The sequence below is a fragment of the Oryctolagus cuniculus genome, chromosome 18, assembly GCF_051225735.1.
Source record: "Oryctolagus cuniculus isolate XC-2025 breed Fujian yellow rabbit chromosome 18, ASM5122573v1, whole genome shotgun sequence".
Classification (NCBI taxonomy): Eukaryota; Metazoa; Chordata; class Mammalia; order Lagomorpha; family Leporidae; genus Oryctolagus; species Oryctolagus cuniculus.
In genome coordinates this window covers 38850620-38856680 of record NC_142884.1, presented here as the reverse complement: position 1 = coordinate 38856680, position 6061 = coordinate 38850620, and the positions used below count along the sequence as shown (strand labels likewise).

General features: G+C 37.2%; 1 pseudogene; it reads left to right on the top strand.

The window, feature by feature from the left end:
* Positions 1 to 1764: 1764 nt before the first annotated feature.
* On the top strand, positions 1765 to 1832 carry LOC149120931 (U6 spliceosomal RNA; annotated as a pseudogene).
* Positions 1833 to 6061: the final 4229 nt, after the last annotated feature.

Here is a 6061-nt window from a genome sequence, read left to right as displayed (position 1 = left end):
AGCCCCAATTTTTATCCTTTTTAAGGAATGACCATACTGTTCTGCATAACATCTGTACTAACTTGTGTTTTCACCCACCATATATGATGGTTTTCTTTTCCCATGTGCTCTCTAGCATTTGTTATTTTTTATCAGTTTGGCATCAAGATGATATAGTATTGTTCATGTTTTTGTGTATTTTGAAATCAGTTAATTTGTTTATTAAATCTTTATTATTTGAAAGGTGGATTTAGAGAGAGAGGGAAAGACATAGATAGCTTTCATCTGCTGGCTCACACCCCAGAGAGTTTCAACAGTTGAGCCTGGGGCATGCTGGAGTCAGGAGCTTCATCCAAGTCTCCCACATGAGTGGCAAGGACCTGAGTCCTTCGTCCATCTTCTGCTGGTTTCCCAGGTGTTTAGCAGTGAGCTAAATTGGAAGTGGAGATTCCTAAACTCAAAGTGGAACTCAGATGTTATGCTGGCCTCACAGATTGCAGCTTTCCCCACTTGGCCACAATGCCAGCCCCTCTATCAATTTAATTCCTCAAAAATAGCTCAGTAATGTTGGCATCTATCTCATTTTGTTTTTTCTCTGTTATTATTCAACTTATTGATGTCTTATTTTTGTTCACATTATTCCTCTCAATTGCTCTACCTGAGGTGAGTAGGGCTGCTGTGTTGCTTAAATGAAGTGTATGCTTTAGATTACTCATTTAATGAGTGCATGTCATTCACATAGCACTTCACTGAAGTTCTACTATGTCCCAAATCCTCTTCTAGGCACAGAATTTAGACCACTTTTCTCTTAGGCCCAGATCTTGCCTTTAACATACTACTTGGAATTTAGTAGCTCATGAAATCTGCAGACTGCATAAATGAATGAATATTTTGAGGGCTGTGCTTTTGTGGAGGAACTTCATAGGAGACCGAAGGAATAAAATAAATCAAAAGTATCCACAGTATATAGAATGTATACTATTTTACAAGTCACAGAGAAGAAGAAGAAGAAGGAAAGTAGTAAGACTAGAAAGTTTGTGGCAAGACTAACAGGCGCTGGTCAAGAACTTAATAAGCACATTAGGAAAGCAGTAAGGTTTCTTTTTTTTTTTTGAGGAAAAGTTTTTATTTCTAGTGATGAAATTGGCTACAGAACATTATGAAAGTTTAAAAATACAAAGAGAAATTGTCTATAATTAATAGATTCAAAATTTGACAATCAGTGAATATCATTATTAGTCATTACCAACAACAGTTATTGATTTGAAAGGCAGAGTGACAGGAAGAGGGAACCACTGCTTCACTCCCCAGACACTTGCAATAGCCAAAGCTTGACCAAGCCAAAACCAGGAACTGGGAATTCATTCTGGATGTCCCATTTGGGTGCAGGGACCCAAGCACTTCTGCCATCCTTCGTCTCCTCCCAGGGTGCACACTAGCAGAAACTTGCCTCAAAGCAGAGAAGCTACCACTCAAGCCAGGCATTTGTATATGGGATGTGGGTGTGTGGTGGTGATAGCAAGCCCTCATGGATAAAAAAAAAAAAAAACAAAAAAAAACAAAACAAAACAAAAAAAAAAAACAAAGTTATTTCTATGCCAAGGAAATTACTCTGTAGTCTTTCTCTTATAAACTACGTATTGCTGAACCTAGATAATTTTTCCTTTATTTAACAATGACATGAAAATGTCAGTTGAGTTGGCTTTCCTGAAGACCTTGTTTCTTGAATATTAGTGGCTAGCTGAGATAAATTCTTTTCATCTCTTTCTCGCTTCGGCAGCACATGTGCTCGCTTCGGCAGCACATATACTAAAATTGGAATGATACAGAGAAGATTAGCATGCCCCTGCGCAGTAAGGTTTCTTTACCTCCCTGTAGGCTCTGCTCTCCAGAGGTGAACAGGGTCCTCTAAACCCACTTGCTGCACACACAAACACCTGAGTGTTGTATTCTCCCACAGGTGTTGGAGACTGATATGGTGTTCTGATTTATATTTACATAATGGCTAGTGACATCGGGCATATTCACATGTTTTGACCATGTACATTTCTTCTGAGAAATGTCTATTCAGATCCTTGCCTGTTTCTTCACTGTATTTTTTGGAGTTTTTCCAATTCATGTAAATGTTCTGGAAATCTGTAAACATTCAGAGTTTTAATTTTTCCTGCCATCTGTTCATTGTATCTACACTCTGATGTTTACTTTGTTGTGAAGAAGTATCTTAGTTGGATATACTCAAATGTCTCTGTTTTTATTTTTGTGACTATTGCTATTGGAATCTTACCCAAAAGCTATTGTGTGTTGACAATATTTAGAGTTTCCCTATGTTTACTTGGGTTTGGGTCTTATGATTACATTTTAATTCACTGTGAGTTCACTTTCACATAGTGTAAGAGATGTTGGAGTCTCTTTTCAGGCTTCTACATATGGATAATCAAGTTCCTCTGCACCACTTGTGAAAGAGATTCTTCTTTCTCCAGTTCATTTTAGTTCCTTTGTTAAATATGAGTTGCTGGTAGAAATTTGGGTTTATTTCTATGCTACCAAGTCTTTTCCATTGAACTATGTGTCTGTTATTATATCAGTGCTAACACTTCTTCTTTTTTTTTTGCAGTATATTTATTTGAAAGGCAGAGTTACAGAGAGGTAGAGGCAGAGAGAGAGAGAGGTCTTCCATCCACTGGTTTACTCCCCAAATGGCCACAATGGCCGGAGCTCTGTTGATCTGAATCCAAGTGTCAGGAGCTTCTTCCAGGTCTCTATGCAGGTGCAGGGGCCCAAAGACTTTGGCCATTTTCTACTTTTTTCTCAGGCTATACCAGAGAGGGGTATAAGAAGTGGAGCACCTGGGAAACATACTGGCACCCATATGAGATGCCGGCACTGCAGACGGTGACTTTACCTGCTTTGTCATAGTGCTGACCCCTGTAATATGTCTTAAAATATGGTGTGATGTCTCCAGCTTTTTTTTGCTTTATAATATTGCTTTAGATGTTAAGCATCTCTCATGTTTCTATGTGAATTTTAGCATCATTTTTTCTAGCTCTGAGAACATCGTTGGTATGTTGATTGGGATTACATTGAATTTGCAAATTGCTTTTGGTAGTATGGATATTTTGGTATTATTCTTCCCATTCACAAACATAAGTTTTCTGTGAGACTTTCAAAAAGCCTTGACAAAAATTGGACTTTATTACACAAAAATTCATCACTTTTTGGGATCATTTAAATCCATAATTTTGCACTAATATTTGATAAATAATTAAAGACTTTGAGCATTTTAGTAGGAGAAATTAAAATATTTATCAATTTCTTCAAATATTGTTTAGATGTGATATTCAAATATTGTTTAGAGCCATTGTCTATATTCCCTCTAAATTACGATCTTTTTGCTTTTTGCCTGTTAAACTTGTCCCTTGATTCAAGAACCCTTTTTAATGTAATGTAAACTGAAAATGTCATTTCATAAGCTAAAAAAAATGACAAAGAAGGAAAAAGAAGGGAGGGAGGTTGAGTATATAATTATGTTCTCCGAATTTTTTCTATAAAACATATTGAATCATTTAAAAGCTAATTAAAATTAAACTCAAAATTGGACCATTATGACCAATATTTAAAACAAGTGATTAAAAACTGTAGATGTCTTCAATTTTGATTATCATTCTTCTTTAGAATATCTGAAAGAAATCCGGCTTCTCACTTTAAAATATACCAGTGTGTTAGAATTCAGTATTAAATGACTTTGTTTAAAAGTTTTATTTAATCTATTGCTTTAAGTAGTAATACTATGGCCATTGTAAAACAAAATCCTTATCATTTTCCATAAAACAGAAAGGGCCTTTAAAACATCATCACTAAAAATATTAAGAGACCTAAAATATAACATTCTTAAAACCCAAGTGATACCATTCAAAATTTTCAAATATGCAGGGATAGTTCATGTCAAGTAACTAAATAATTGTGAAGTGTATATATGGAATAGCTTCTATAAATTCTTTTGGCAAGGGCTGGCACTGTGGCATAGTGGGTGAGGCTGCCACCTGCAGTGCTGGTATTCCATAGGGGCATCAGTTCAAGACCTGGCTGCTCCACTTCCTATCCAGCTCTCTGCTATGGCCTGGGAAACACTATAAAATGGTGCAAGTCCTTGGGCCCCTGCACCTGCATAGGAGACCAGGAAGAGGCTCCTGGCTCCTGCCTTCCAGTCAGCACAGCTCCAGCCATGGAGGCCAACTGTGGAGTGAACCAGTGAATGGAAGACCACTCTCTCTGCCTGTCCTTCTCTCTCTGTGTAATTCTGACTTTCAAATAATATAAATAAATCTTTAAAAATTCTTTTGGCAAATAGATGAAGCTACTTGTTATACATTTCAAATAAATAGCAAACATACTAGAAAAATATATTGAATAAAATTTAAGCAACTCATAGCTATACACAGAAATTTCTCACCATAACAACATAGCAACCACTAAATTTCCAAATTCAATTTTCCACAACTTAGAATCTTTAACTCCAGAAGGAGTACAAAATTGACAGAACAGTGGCCTATGTATCAGGATACCTAATGCTAATACAGAATTATCCCTGCCACAACTTACCTATGTGACCTTGAACAATTCACTTTACTTCTCTGGGCTTGGCATTTAGCATCCTCATGTGATAAAGGAGGCTTGGATAAGATCAGTTGTACTCTATCTTGAGACTTCAATGATCTCTCAGTTTCCAAACAGGCACCTTAAGGGAAAGTAAACCTTTAGATCAAAGCTTACATTTTTAAATATAAATATATTTTAAACTGTTTCTACAACTAGTACAAAACAACACATTCAAATGTGTACCATGCCACTTTTCAATATTTGGGAATAATTAATGCATCATTTTAGAGCATTGTCTTGAGGCCAGTGCTGTGGTGTAGCTAGTAAAGCCACTGCATGCAGTGGGGGCATCCCATATGGAGGCCGGTTCAAGTCCAGGCTGCTCCATTTTCCATTCAGCTGTCTGCTATAGCCTGGGAGAGCAGTAGCAAGTTGGCCCAAGTCCTTGGGCCCCTGAATCTGCATGGGAGACCCTGAAGAGGTCCTGGCTCCTGGTTTCAGATTGGCATATCTCTGACATTTTAGGCCATCTGGGGAGTGAACCAGCAGATGGAGGACCTCTCTCTCTCTCTCACTTCCTCTTGTTCACTATCTGTGTAACTCTGACTTCCAAATAAATAAATAAATAAATCTTTTAAAAAATCAAAAGAATATTGTCTGGCACACAGTGAACCACTAAGTACAAGATATTATTAGTAATATTAGATTGAAATATTGAAATAAACTAGGCAATAAGCCTTAAGATGCAAATTAATACCAAGAAATATAATCTCAAATTTCTGTGTTCAACAAGGTAGTCTCTTTTCACTACTAACTTTATACTAAATAAGATATTTTGATATTTTGTTAAGAGTAAATTTATCGGGGGCCAGCGCCGTGGCTCACTTGGTTAATTCTCCACCTGTGGTGCTGGTATCCCTTATGGGCAAAGTGTTCTAGTCCTGGTTGCTCCTCTTTCAGTCCAGCTTTCTGCTATGGCCCGGGAAGGCAGTAGAGGATGGCCCAAGTGCTTGGGCCCTGCACCCGGATGGGAGACCAGGAGAAAGCACCTGACTCCTGGCTTTGGATGGGCACAGCTCCAACTGTGGCAGCCATCTGGGGACTGAACCAATGGAAGGAAGACCTTTCTGATTTCTCACTGTATATAACTCTACCTGTCAAATAAAAAAAATTATTAGTTTTTCATAAAAACTGCAGTATTGAAAAAGTTCTAAAATCCCTCTAATTCTAAATGTCTGTGACTGCTAACTCATTAGCACATATTGCATTCTTTACATCTGGGTAATCATGACAATTCACTTTTAAATGATTAACAGATCTGCTGTTATATATAAATACATGCTTTTCCGAAAATCATACAATAAGCAGGCTACATACTTTACTTCAAGTAGAACTGCCATATCCAGTCCTACAATTGTAAATAAGACAGTTTCAATTGTTCAGCATTATCAATTATAAATTCCAATCGTGTAGCAATACTCATAAG